This window comes from Papaver somniferum, chromosome 10 (assembly GCF_003573695.1).
Source record: "Papaver somniferum cultivar HN1 chromosome 10, ASM357369v1, whole genome shotgun sequence".
NCBI lineage: Eukaryota > Viridiplantae > Streptophyta > Magnoliopsida > Ranunculales > Papaveraceae > Papaver > Papaver somniferum.
In genome coordinates this window covers 116,803,484-116,818,687 of record NC_039367.1, presented here as the reverse complement: position 1 = coordinate 116,818,687, position 15,204 = coordinate 116,803,484, and the positions used below count along the sequence as shown (strand labels likewise).

The 15,204-nt window shown below is 35.3% G+C and overlaps 1 long non-coding RNA gene across 1 annotated transcript; it reads left to right on the top strand.

Moving 5' to 3' along the window:
• Positions 1 to 2,984: 2,984 nt before the first annotated feature.
• LOC113315194 lies at positions 2,985 to 6,358 on the top strand. Its single transcript, XR_003342833.1, has 2 exons — positions 2,985 to 3,226; positions 5,481 to 6,358. It is a non-coding gene; the product is annotated as an uncharacterized LOC113315194 (long non-coding RNA).
• Positions 6,359 to 15,204: the final 8,846 nt, after the last annotated feature.

Genomic DNA, 15,204 nt, shown 5'->3' with positions numbered 1-15,204 from the left:
AGATATCCGCCACACAGCTAGATAAACATTGTAAGATGCATCCGCTTTACACCTAGATAAGATTAGGAGAGATATAAAGATGAGAGGGACATCTACTACACAGCTGGACTAATTACGTGTGATGAGTTGAACCAGTGCTAGAAAGATCTTGTGCCAGATGGAAAGCGGACTAACAAAGCAACCAATATGCATCTCTCTTCGACTCTCTCATAGTACTCAGTAGAAAAAACGTCTTCTTCGGCTTCAACTGTTGATGATAAACTCTCGAACCTCGTAGAACCTTGACAGTTTAACTTTTCTCCTTAATTTCATGCTTGAAACTTCCTTATAGATTTCTACTTCCCTATGGCCTTATTGAACAAAACGTAACGATGATTCTTTTCACTTTTTCACTTTTTTTTTTTCGTTTTTTTTTCAACACAAAAATAACAAGACAAAAATTTAAATGGCCATGAGAGAAGGACTTTAGAACTTGGATCTTCGCAACTTGTGATGTCTTGGTATCATGAACTTCAACAACTTATATTATTTGCTCTTATAACTTTTTGTAACTAAGTCTTCAGCTTTGATTTTTGAATTATTCTTTTCTATTGTTGCTTCTAAACCTTAAACGTCTTCAACTTTCTTCATAGATTTTGATGTCGCCCCGCTTGTTGATGATGATAAGTTTCTACTGAGAGAGAGTCGTAATCCAGTAACTAAGACTACATTGTGAGGTTGCTTTGTCTTTCTAGCATTTTCTTCTGACCTACTTTCCTTTCCATCATGGATGGTTAGGTCCATCACGGTTACCCTCTAAAAGGAACAAGTTCTCTCCTGAATTTCAAAGATCTCAATGTCTTTTTCTCTAATGTCTCAAAAGATTGTTATCTCTAGCATTCCAATTTCTATCTTTTCGGTGAGAAACAGTATGTAAACTTAGCTAACCGGATACTATGTGACGCTAGAAGTTTCAAAAATGCGACTAAAAAGTTTCTCCCATACCCCCAAACTTAAATCTAACATTGTCCTCAATGTTCTAAAGATGAAATTAAAAGCATGAACAAGGAGAAACTGTTACCAATTGAAGCAAAAGAGGTAAGGAAAGATATTACCGTGTCGCATGAATATTGGGTTACCTCCCAAGAAGTGCTAAGTTTAAAGTCTTCAGCCAGACTAAGAAAGGATTAGTCACCTTATAGAATCATAAAGTAATAGCCGGAATAACTGCGGATCACCAAAACCAAATAGGGCTATCACAAGAAAAAGGAATCTGCAACATGCCAAGAAAATTAACGGATAAAGCACGCCCTTTTTTAGTTTCCTGTGTAAGACAACTACATCTAGCTGTGGTTCAGGTTCTATAACTGGGTCTAGATAAAATATTTTCATGGACTGCATTTCCTCGTAGCTAAGGTCCGATTCAGGTATTAGAGTCTGTAAAAACTTGGAAGCACATAATAATAACCTAAATAATTGCGGATCCTTTAAGTCAATCAGTTGACCACGATGAAAGTAGTGGTGTTCCTTAAACAAATGTGTCGACGCTAATCTCCTAAAGTAATTAGGTTTAGTCTCAAAACTTAATAACCGACACATCTGAAAATCGTATGTTCCCACAATTGGAAGAAAATTTTTTGGTGGGAAAACAAAGTCAATCTTGGTATCATAGCATGGGTTAACCACATCAACCATAGGATGGGTTTCTAACAACTGAGCTCTCTTACGGACACAACTAGGTTCGGGAAAAAGAGTATGAAGATAATCTTGTGAGATGGTTGAGGCACAAATGTCAAGTCCTACACGAGGGAACTTTCTAAGAGTTAAAGGTAAAGCACAGGGAGAATGATAATCACCCCCAAACTTAGAGTTTTAGGTGTCTATAGATAGACTAACTACAATTTCCCTAATTTCTAGATTATCGGAATCCTGAAAACGGTCAATTGCTTCTTTTAGGTTACACTCAGGTGATGCGTCCTCACTCATATTTAAAAGCTCTACGAGTTCATCTTCTTCGTCTAAGACTATTGTTTCTAAATCGCTAGACTCCAAAACATTATTATCAGAATAAACTCGTTCCTCTAAATCATTATCGGCTTTGTAAACAGGAAATACTACTGTAGGATCAGAATCTTGCAACAATTATGTCTCAGTGAAGTTATCAATGGTATAGCACAATAGCGTCGCAGAACAATTTCAGAAACGACGTCAGCAAGGATCATGAGAAAAATGTGATAGTTTTGCGAAAATTAGAGAGCTTGCGAAATTAACATTTGTAAGGTTGCGAGAATGTCGCAAACCATACCCGAAAATAAAGGATAGATTAGCTGTCATCCACTATGTATTTCCTTATAAATAGTCATTCGAGTTGTACAAGGAGGGAGGATCTTTTTGAGTAAGAAACAAGTAAATAGGAGAGAGAAAGTTCAGAGCAGAGATCATTCTTGACTTCTTTATCTTTCTTGTAAGAACATTCAGAAATTAATCAATAAAATTAAGAGTGTAAACCTAAAAATGAGCTAACCAACAATGAAATCATATGAGGGGTGTAATGTAGGATTTCCTGCAACTACATAATGGCGCTAGAAACAGGGACGAGTGGAAGATTATTCTAGAAAAATCTAAAGCACTAGTCCAGAAAGGGCTCTAAATCACGCTTTTAAATGACAGATTAATTATGTGATTAAAATTTTACAAACAAATTCCGTCATATAATATGAAAATAATGGGATCCACCATTTAACATAAAAATAGTATTATTTTAAAACAATGATATTTTTCTAGACATGTGATTTAATGATGAACCATAAAATTACGGAATACATCCGTCATATACTTTGGTCTTTATACGCCCATCAATAATCTTCTATTACACACTACAGACCCCCAAATGATCAACCACCGGAGTCCGGACGCACCTAGAGATGACTAACCACCCGCTTACCATTACATGTCTATAATTTTGGTTAGCCACCGTCATATTTGCTTTAAGTCTTTTGCATAGACCCATGTCTGTAATGGTGATTAGCCACCGGCATACTGGCCATAAGTCTTTTGCATAGAGCCATATCCATTCTAGCAAACCCCAAAACCAAAAAAAAGAGAAGTGGTTTCTGAGTTCTTCTCTTCGCCACAACCGCCTGTTTTTCCCTCCGGAAACCTAACTACCCAAGAGGAGAAGAAAAAGAAGAAATCAAATTCATCTCTAAAATTCAAACTCAGAAGAAGAAGAAGCAGACGATATCTAGTAAGTTTCAATTCCTTTTCATCTTTGTATCTAGGTTAAGCTTAAGTTTCTACCTGGTACCTAAAAAATTAGTTTTTGAGACCAAAATCGTACATCCTAAGATTTTGATTTGATGAATTGGTTAAAGGTAGAAATTGGGAAGGAATGATTTTGTTTAGTTTTATTGCTTGAAAGTAGTTTTCAAATCTATATTATGAACACTGATTTTGTATAGGTAAACCCTCGTAGGACTGGCTTTTTTATGAGAAAATTGGTTTAGGGGGGAGTATATTCATCTTGATTTGATTGAATTTAATATGGGTTTGGGAATCATAGCAAAGTTTTGATATTTATAGTTTGTTGAATCAATTACTTGAACCAAACATGATACCATGAGTTTAATTATGCTGATTTTGTGTAATTTCTACTGAATTGGAATGTATTGTTTGGTTTTTCGGATCTGGCTGTATCCCATTGAAAAACCACCTTGCACCTATATTTCCATATATCCCAGATTATCCATATAATTTTATCTCTATTATGTTAATCAGCAAGCCACCAAACGCACCAATCCTTGAAATTGTTATTATGATTTCACACTTGGGGTTTTTTATTGGTAGAAAATTACTAGAGATTAGTTTATGTTGAATGATTTTGTCAATAGGTATTTTGTTAATTTTGGACTGGAAGTTGTTTAACAGACAAACCTTTGATTTATATGGATGTTCATATATTGTCAAATTCATGATATGATCTCAAGAAATCCCTGCCATTATCAAGGTGATTCACCAAAAAAATTGGATTTTTTGAAGACCAAAAATTGGCTAGTTACTTTGATGGATTCCTTTTATGGTTCAGTTCTTGTGCGAATAGATGCTTAGGGGAGCACAATAACATAACTCCCGTCCAAATCTTGCATAAGTATGTCCTTTGCTCGACTTTCGGCCTCTGCGTGTTAGGTGAATATGACTAGTTTATGCGATAGACTCCATGTTTAGACTAGTTTATTTGGAAGCTGCAATTGGTTGTATTTCAGTAATGCAAGTGGTTCTAAACTTTGTAATTTGTTCATCACGAATATAATATTGGGGATTCGGTGCTCGATGCAGCTTCTGTGGACATAACTTACCATGACCTAGATTAAGAGTGTGTACTTTTTAACTGAGTTCTGTGGATAAATTACTCCACACATGTATCCTGCTTATCCATACTGATTGACGTACAGGCTTTGGATTTGTCGTGTATCAGTCCCCTGCAAGCAATATGTTTTCATTTCATAGTTCTTACAACAGATAGAGATTACGGAATTTGTATTCGTCCTTTATCAGTCCCCTGCATGCATTATGTTTTCATTTCATAGTCCATACACAGATAGAGAATACGGGATTTGGATTAGTCCTTTATCAGTCCCCTGCATGCATTATGTTTCCATTTCGTAGCTCATATTTGTGGACATAGGTAGTCAAAATTATGACCAGGAAGAACCAGTAGCCAAACATAAGGAAATGGTTATGCGTAGGAATCCCTTATGGGGAAGACCAAATGTTTTAGGTGGATTTATGTCATTTTAGTAGATAAATTTTTCATTCTTAAGGTGGGTTGTGTCTTTGATTGCATTGACACCCATCCTAGAGACGCCCGTTGGATTTTGGTACCAGTTGATTGCCCATTTTACACGATCAATTTCTTATCTTATTTATATAAAATTCAATGGCTGACAACATAAACTACTGTCTTTTTTTTATTATTATTGTCTTTGAGCATTTTCTTATCTTTCCCACTGTTGTTCATTTCTCTTTTGGTGATTAATCAAGGCCTTAGTGGGACCTTTTGTTTAGGATATCATGACCGACTCTGAACCTTTGTTACTTTGGGGTCTTGTTATTCTGGGATATTCCAGTGATGATGATGGTTTGATTTGTTGTTGCTATGATGCTTCTGTTGCTAACATGCTTTATATGCAACTGCAAACAACACTGAATTGCAGCATCTCTCAAGACCAACTCCACATTTAATCACTCATATCATCAGCACCAGTTCATAAGAACCACCTTCTCTGTCTCAAGACCCATTACTCAGTTGTACCTGCTACATCTCACAAAATTTTTGGCTTGTACTCTCTATCCTTGCGTTCTGAGTCAGAATCCTTGCATTACGTTGAGTCAGACATCACTGGTTTTGATTGAGCCTGGTTTATGAGTGTGTTAGATTTTTATTTGATTTGATCCTTCACAGTCTTACAGATTATTGACTAGCATCATATTGTTTATTTAAGTATGTCATTTAGGTTTACTTGAAGTGATGTCTATTACACCTCCAAGCAAAGATGGACGGATGCACCACGACAGTCGGCTCAATTTTTGGAAGGAGTTGAATCCTTTATCAGGTTCGCGAAAGATACTGGAGGGTAAGATAGATTGTACCGCTGTCCATGCTCGAAATGTAAGCTCTTTTCAGCAAGAAAACTATATTCTCTAGAGGAAATACATCTGCATTTGCAAAAATCCGGTATCCACAAGCCATACACAATTTGGATACATCACGGAGAACAGCCTCGTTCAGATGTTGTCAATGTTAATCCAGCTCCTAATTTACCTGGTAATAATGTTCATTGTGAAGATTCTGGTAGGAGAATGGTTGACATGTTCAGTGACCTACAACGACCTATTGACCTCGATTATAACATGGAAGAGTGTTCCAATGACCCTAATCAAGAGAGTGATGCTAATGTTGAAGGTGATCAAGGTGATGATATAAATTACAAGAAGAGGATCGAAGATTCGATGCAACCACTATATCCTTATTGTGATGGGCAGCATACGAAGTTGTCTGCAACAATTGAGTTGCTAAGTATGAAAGCAAGGCATAATTGTTCTGATCGTTTCTTGACTGAGTTGTTGCAATTTATGAAGATGGTTCTACCTGCTGGGAATACATTACTGGCAACACTCCGAAAATCGCCAAATTTTCAACTGAAGTGTCGAGTCTTGATTATGTAATTGAATTTTGATGCACATTGCGTCAATTTGAAAGGATGAAGTTCTAGTTTATCCAATTTTACTTGAACTCATTCAAATTTTGAAATGAAGTGTCGAGTCTTGATTATGTAACTGACATTGCGTCAATTTGAAAGGATGAAGTTCCAGTCTCCAATTTTACTCGAACTCGTTCCAACTACATCAAATTTTCAAATAAAGTGTTGAGTTTTGATTATATAACTGAATCTTCACGCAAATAACCTCAATTCGAAAAGATGAAGTTCCAGTTTTTTCAATTTTACTCGAACTCGTTCCAGATAGATCAAATTTTCGACTGAAGTGCCGAGTCTTGATTATGTAACTGAATTTTCACGCGGATAAACTCAATTCGAAAGAATGAAGTTCCAGTCTCTCCAATTTTACTCGAACTCATTCCAACTAGATTAAATTTTCAAATAAAGTGTCGAGTCTTGATTATGTAACCAAATTTTCACGCAGATAACCTCAATTCGAAAGATGAAGTTCCAGTTTCTCCAATTTTACTCAAACTCGTTCCAGCTAGATCAAATTGTCGACTGAAGTGCCGAGTCTTGATTATGTAACTGAATTTTCACACAGATAACCTCAATTCGAAAAGATGAAGTTCCATTTTCTCCAATTTTACTCGAACTCGTTCTAGCTAGATCAAATTTTCGACTGAAGTGCAGAGTCTTGATTATGTAACTGAATTTTCACGCAGATAACCTCAATTCGAAAAGATGAAGTTCCAGTTTCTCTAATTTATCCTAACTCGTTCCAGCTAGATCAAATTTTCAACCGAAGTGCCGAGTCTTGATTATGTAACATAATTTCACGCAGATAACCTCAATTCGAAAAGATGAAGTTCCAGTTTCTCTAATTTTACTCGAACTCGTTCCACCTATATCAAATTTTCAAATAAAGTGCCGAGTCTTGATTATGTAACTAAATTTTCACGCATATAACCTCAATCCGAAAGATGAAGTTCCAGTTTCTCCAATTTTACTCAAACTCGTTCCAGCTAGATCAAATTTTCGACTGAACTGCCGAGTCTTGATTATGTAACTGAATTTTCACGCAAATAACCTCAATTCGAAAGGATGAAGTTCCAGTCTCTCCAATTTTACTCGAACTCGTTCCAGCTAGATCAATTTTTGACATGAAGTGCCGAGTATTGATTATGTAACTGATTTTCCCGCAGGTAACTCATTCGAAGGATGAAGTTCCAGTCTCTCCAATTTTACTTGAACTCGTTCCAACTTATCAAATTTTCGACTAAAGTGTCGAGTCTTGATTACGTAATTGAATTTTGACGCAGATAGCAAGAATTCGAAAGGATGAAGTTCTAGTTTCTCCAATTTATCCTAACTCGATCCAATTTTCATCGAAAAATATTCATATTGTTTCAGTTTATTATAATATTGAAGAGTCGAGTTTTGACTGTGTAATAAATTTGATTCAATTGCCTCAATCGAAAGGTTGAAGTTTCAACTTTAATCAAATGGACGACGAAAAGAATGTGCGAAACTCGACAATTATCCCACCCTGGAAAATGCCATGTAACTAAAGTCGACCTGACTTGACCCATAATTCAAAACTTAAACCTAAATCAGTATAATGATACGATAGTGCTCTCTTGACCACTGGCAATTTCCAGTGGCCAAGTTACATCTCACAGCGATTTGCGCTGTAACATTTACTGTCAGATGGACAATGGAATTACGAGTGGAATCGACTATTACCCCTAACGCCCCACGCCATGTAACAAAATCGATGATACGAGCGAGATCGGGGAACTTCCTGTGAAAATTGTTGTGTAACCTTAATTGGTATTTTATTTTAATTAAAATTTTGGTGGTGGTAAAATTAATTATGCTTTACAAAATAATTTCAACAAAAATGCCTTTTATTTATAGTTAATTATATTTTTTTATTGGTGTCGGTCAACTATGGTCTAAGATTCTTAAAAATGAAAGACCAAAGTCTTGTGGTGTGACTTCACTAGTTAAAGTGTTAACGCTATTAAACAAAAAGAAAAAAAAATATACTACATATAGAAGAAAGAAAGACACATGTCTTTCATGTTGTTAAAAGGGTATTCTTCTCAGTTGTATTATCCCTATCTCTATCTTAGGCAAGTTTTCTCCTCAGTCAATTTTTTTTGGCAGAAAATCAGGGATTATTAGTGAAGATTTGTTCTACAATATCGGAAACATTTGTGCATCGCCGTAGGATGTAAAGAAGAATATATTGAGAAGGAATTGAAGAAGAACATCTAGCGGAAATAATCTCGGTCAATTTTTTTTTGGATTTGAACCCTAACAATTTTTTAGCGGGATGAAAATTAAAAGAAAATCCTTTTGGCCGGGATTATTTCCCGCTTGGTGTTTTGGAATAGCTATAAATTTAAACCCTAAAGTCAATTAAAAATGTTAAGAGCTTATCTTTTCGGGGGATTATCAGAGATCAAACACACGCGGTTATCTTTTTTATGCTTATCTATAGGTTGGTAATAACTTATTATGATTTTGATTGAAAAAATGCAGGAGTTTCATATTAGAGTATCTTTGATGAATCTAAAATTAGGTACATAGGATTGTTTAGTTTTTATAATATAACAATAGCTAATTAACTTGTGAATTTTTGATTGAAAGATGATGGGATTCATATTAGGTCTCTTTGATTGAATCTGAAATTAGGTTACATAGGATTTTTTTACTTTTTTTAATACATTTGCTAATTAACTATGACTTTTTGATTGAAAAGATGAATGGGTTTCATATCAGACTATCTCTGATTGAATCTGAACTTGGGTTTGTTATAGTTTTTTAATAAGACTGAGTTTCGTGTATATGGATCGTATTTTGGTTACTATCTTTCAAATATGTTGTATATCTATTGTGCTTGAAGATTAAAAATGGAACAAGGTATAAACAAAATATGGACAACAATTTTTCCCAGATTAATCTAATTTTTGTGTGATAACTGTGGTTCAGTTGTACTTTCCATAATTCGATCGGCGTTAACGATACTCTTTTCATTGTACCTTCGACAAGGCACAATACTGGGTCTAAGGCATTCCTTTGTCAATTCCCAGTTGAATAGTGTAAACTTAAGATTAACTGCCTGTTGGATACCATGGTGGTTATTTTGACAAATTTTAGGCTTTAAAATGTGTCTCATTTCAATCTATTGCTCCTCCTGTTTTAGTTACGCAATAAACTGAACATTTATTTTTGGCCCCTAAAAGTGTATAAAGTATATAAGTCGTGCAATGTAATTGAGGTCTGTTCTTATGATCCAAAAACAAGAAGCAATATTGAGACTACGCATCTTGTGATCCCAAAAACAGGGTATAAAATATTTGGTGCAAATAAAAAATCAGTTCAATAAGCTATTAGACTGTTGCTATCCTTTTTTTAGTATGGTTTTCTTATGGCAGAGTAGTGGTTGTTTTGTTGATGAATAGTTTTTTGTGTTTCAGATGACTGGAGGAATTATGACCACTCTTTGTTCGGTTGAAAGCAGCCCCACTTCAACTGTTCTCCCTCGTCTCCTAGACGAAGCCCCATATTGTCGAATCAGGTCATGATGAACTGCATGATGCGCTGCATGGAACGATCACAAGTGAAGGCTCGGTATACAGGTGGTAGGAAAGGTGTACCTAGAACGTGGCTTGAAATGGTAAATTCTTAACACACTATATGGCATTTTGAGCTATTATTCTTATGTTGTTCATTAATTGGATATCATAATAAGTTTGGCATGCCAAGAGTCCTTGTTTATGCAGTTTCGTTGGTTTGTTCATTCCGCGCATTATGCTTCCTGCTGAAAGGGTCACTTATTAGTTTCAATCCAATTGGTTTTTAAATTGCAATATGAACTGAAGAAACTAAGCTGGTTGGATTATATAAGACGTGATGCTATAGAATGATCACTTATCGAAGAATCTAATGGAATTTTGATGCACTTATCTTGTCAGTAGAAACCTCTTGTTATTGTCTGAAAGATGTCGTATTTGATGCAAAATTGTGCAAGTATTTGATGCATTGTGTGTCACATGAAAAAGAAAGTCCACTGGTGAGATATATAGGCCAGACGTGTTTTGTGAAGACACATAAAGTCACCCCATATGATAATCCCTCATCTTCTAAATCACTGGCAGCTGCAACATTAGTAAGTTCTTCTATTTTGTCTAATATTATTTATGATATTTATGATATCAGCTGACTTTAGTTCGCTTCTGTGATGTGTAGGCATTGGTGCAGAGGAATATGATAAAGATCCTTTAGCACAAAATGTTTGGGAATCGACGCTGTTACCAAGTTAGTGGTGAATTGTTGTTACATGAATCTTTTGCTTCTTGAATTTTTATATTGGATGGTGATATTGGTTACGTTGCTCTCTTACAGTAATGCTTACTGATTTGGTTTGCAATTGTTTTCAATCTCTTACAATCACATTGCCATTCTGTAATCTGTTGCATCTGTAGAACTGTCTTATTTTATATTTTAGTAGTAATGCGCTGCTTCAATATCCAACACCAGCACCAACACCAGTATGCATTTCATTAGTTTTATATTTGAAGACTAAGTGCTAGGCTGTATATGAAAAATTTGTTAATAACTGAAGTTTCCTTCTATGTGTATACTGTTATTGCCGCCTTGTGAATTGTTGTTGACTTTCCAGCTGTACAGTAGTCTAAAAAATGCCATTGTGTTACGTTATTTGTTTAACTGAATTTCATGGAATTTGAATTTGCTTCTTAAAGATGGCTAGATTTTTGGCGCTGATGGAAAGGGGTAATGGGTGCTGGTGTTTCTAAATATCAGTTTCTTGCTGTTGAGTTTATGAAGGCCAGGTTGCAGAAAGAGAAGCAGAAAGCCGAAGCTTTGAAAGCACAGTTGGATGCTGAAAGACAGAAAAACAACACTGGAGTATATGATCAGATCTCTAATACCTCTTACCAGTAGGTGACTTCTAATAGCACTTAGTAATGTGTAGTCAGATGCATACAATGTTGCTATCATTTTTCCTTAAACTTACTTGGTCTTGTTTGTTAAATATAAAGGATATTGGCATGCCAGTGATACCCTCGTCGTTTGGTCTTTTCTTTTTGAGCTTAAGGAAAAAGCCGGTTGCAGTTGCATATGTCGAAACTAAGGTGATGATTGATGACGATTACGACTGCATGCTTCAAGGAATCATTGAGCCAAATGCAATGTTGTGCGACATAGATGATGTTGTACTTCAGGATGTTCCTATAGGTACTCTTATTAGGTGGCCAAGGGCCTATGTGACTCCCATAGCAGAGCTATCAAGTTAGAGCGGCAGTGACAATAAATTGATTACTTTTTTGAGTTTTAGCATGTAACTTGGAGTTGTTAGGATATCTCTTCTAATTTATGTTGGAATATTCTATTTTCTTTTAAAAAATAATTAATAAATTTTATTAATAAAGCTAATTTTAACATCTATTTTGTTTTTTTAATGTGGATGAATTTATGACACACCAAATATAATTATGAACGGATTTCATATTTCTGAACGGATTTCAGGTTCAGAAAATCTGAATACCAATATCTGAATCGGTATCCAGAAAAATGACAAAACTTTCTTGTTAGAATTAAAATTTTATTTAATAAAATATCTCGAATTATAACAGGTGTGAATCATTATTTTATTTAACATACATCTTCCGCGGTTTTTAAATGGCATATTTCAACCGTTATTATATTTTACATATAGTAATCGTGGTTTTCTTATGATAATAATCAACCGTTATTATATGTTACTTACGATAACCGTGGTACTTAATAATAGATTTTGTACGTGATTTTAAATCACAAAATTTAGTCGTCGTATTTAATAACATTATCCATTTGTCATTTATAGAAAATCACACCAAATAAATAACGGTTCGAATGACAGATGAAAACCGTGATAATTCATGTTTTATAACAGACTTTGATCGTCATTTATAGCCCCTTCTGGACTAGTGAAGATTGATATTGAGATTTGTGAAAATTTAAAGTGATTGATTAAGAATTTTTCATAATTTCTTGCAATACTGTTAGCATTGAAGAAATGGCTAGAAGAAGAAATACATCCGAACAACCGACTACTATTAGAAGAAGCAAGAGAATTGCTGTAAGAAAAAGAAGTGAAATGGGAGAATCTACTAGAATGAGAAATAATAGAGAAAATATAATTCAATCGCCAATTCAACAAACATTAGTTCAAGAGAGGAATACAGATTATGATAGAGTAAGCGTACACACTTGGCGATCAAATTCAGCAGAAGAAATAGAAGAAGAGCAACAAAATAGAAATTATAGACAGGAAGAGAGAAATCGAGAAACAGATGAAGGAATAATTCATGGAAATGAGGAAATTGGAGCGTTAGAAACATTGAGACGAAGAATACATGAAGAAAGAAGAGCTGAGGCAGAAGAACGTGCGAATTTAACAAGGCAAAATCACGAATTAAGGATGGAGAATATATTGCAGAATAGAAGATCGAGAAGTATTACAAAATCATATTCCAGATCGACTAGAAGAGAAATGAGGCAAAATTCACCCACGATCAATGCTGGAAACAATATTCAAGAAGAAATATCAAATCCTAATGAAGAATATCGCGAAAATAGAGAAAGAATGATGATCGTTACATTCCACAAAATGAAACTTTTGATGATGGGCAAATTGGAGGAATCAAGAGAACGGCAAAATCAGAGACAAAATAACCAAGATGGCGAAGGAAATCAAGAGGAAGGAAGAAGAATTTTACATGTGAGAAACTCAAAGAAATCAACAGACAATTGAAGAAAAATTGAAAGACATAATGCTGAACAAGCACGTTTAATCTGCGAACGTGAAATTGAGAGCGGAAATGGAAGAACAAGAGCTTCAGGAGACAATTCGCCAGAACAATCATGACAATCGAGAAAGAAGGCGTATACAAAACCGGAATAACGATAATCTCAATGAGGAGTATGATAGAGTAAGAGAATGGCTGAAAGACAGCGAATTGAATTGATAAGAAATGAACAAAATTATGGAGGGGAAAATGAACGACATCATCATTTGCGAATTCAAGATAGGGATGAGGAAGAGAATCGCAGAAGAAGACGAGATGAGGATAATGAAGAAGAGATACAAATTTCGCAAGAGAAGATAGACGTGAACGCAGAAGAAGAGAAGCAAAATTAAAGAGACCAATGGGTCAAGATTCAGGTGTAAATAAACAAATCTTGAAAGAATTAGAAGAAATGAGAGGAATGCTAAATAACAGAGGAGAAGTAGGTAGAAGACAATTGGATGAAGCAATAGAAGAAGCTGCGAAAACTCCATTTACAAGGGAAGTACAATTAGGAGGAATACCACCGAAATGCAATTTGCCCGCATTAACCAGCATTTTCGATGGAACAACTTGTGCAATTCAACATTAAAGCTTATGTGAGGTGCATGTTACAATGGGAAAATCATGATGCGGTATTGTGCAAATATTTCGCATCCAGCTTAACAGGAGAAGCGTTAAAATGGTTTGAAGGTTTACCAAAGAATACAATAACCTCCTTCAATCATTTGCAGACCACATTCTTGGGAGCATATATAAGTAATAATTCCTCACGACCTGGTATAGAAGATGTGTTTGGATTAAAACAAAGGATTGGCGAAAGTTTGAAACACTTGACTAAAAGATGGAGAACTATGTGTAGCGAAATGGCTGGCCGTGTAGATGAGAGATATCTCATATTATCATTTATCAATGCTATGTTTGCAACAAACCTGTTGTATGTCCAAATTTTCAGAGTCAAGAATACGATTACAATGACTGAATTGCGAGAACTTCAAGAAGAATACATTGCTTTAGAGGAAAACAAAATGAAATGGAATCATATCCAGTTGCGAACACCAGCTCACAAACAGCGAATGCAAGCTTATTACCCAAGCTAATAAACACAGTGGCGAATACTTCGCAAGTACAACAAGAAAAGGACAAGTAACAATCAGCAGAAATTGGTAGCTATGGGCCGAGATCAAGAAGAGTATGAAAGAGAAAGAAATTTCTACAGTCGTGGAGGAAATAACAAGATTCAAAGACTCGATCAACCGCAAGAAACTTATGGAGGTCAAAGACCAAACTTTAATAGAGGCAAGGAGGTCACAAGTAATATGGGAAGAAATCAAGATGCCACCTCTAAATGCAAGTGTGGAGAAGATATGGGAAGCTATAATTTTGATGGAGAATATACCAACACCATGGAACATGGGAACGGAACCACCCCAAACCACAGAAGTCATGAATTTTGTTCTTATCATCATTTTCATGGACATACCACAAACGATTGCAGAAATGTAAAGAGAATTATTTTGAGAATGATAGATCAAGGAAAACTAAACGACTTTCTGGTAGGGCATCCGCAATCTCAACCAACCATTACCCACCCACCGCCAGAACATCACAAAGTGAATACGATGAAAAGAAAGAAACATTCTTCATAGAAGTTGGTGCAAAAGCAAAAAATCTATTCTGTCACTCTATCGTACATTCATATAAGACAATTGAAGATTTTCATGATAATGTTTTGAGTAGAGTGTTCGCAAGAGATAATAATGGAAGAGAAATTATGAATATTGCGAAAATTCGCGACTAGAGGAATGGCAGAAACAGATCATTTCTTTTACCGCAGAAGAAATTCCCGAAGGAGAAGAGGTGCATGACAATCCATTGGTAATAAAATTAGAAATTAATCCAAAACCGAAAGAAGATGAGGATGATGAAGCTGAAGATTCATGGGCAATCAATAGAATCTAGTCGATACTGGAAGCTCTGTGAACATCTTATTTTATCATACTTATAAAACCATGGGTGGAAGAGATGATGATCTTATACCATCAACATATAAGATATATGGTTTTAATGGTACTGCTAACAAGCCTAAAGGGGAGGTTACTATGCAAATTCCATTGAAGGGAATATCTTCTGAAATCTCATTC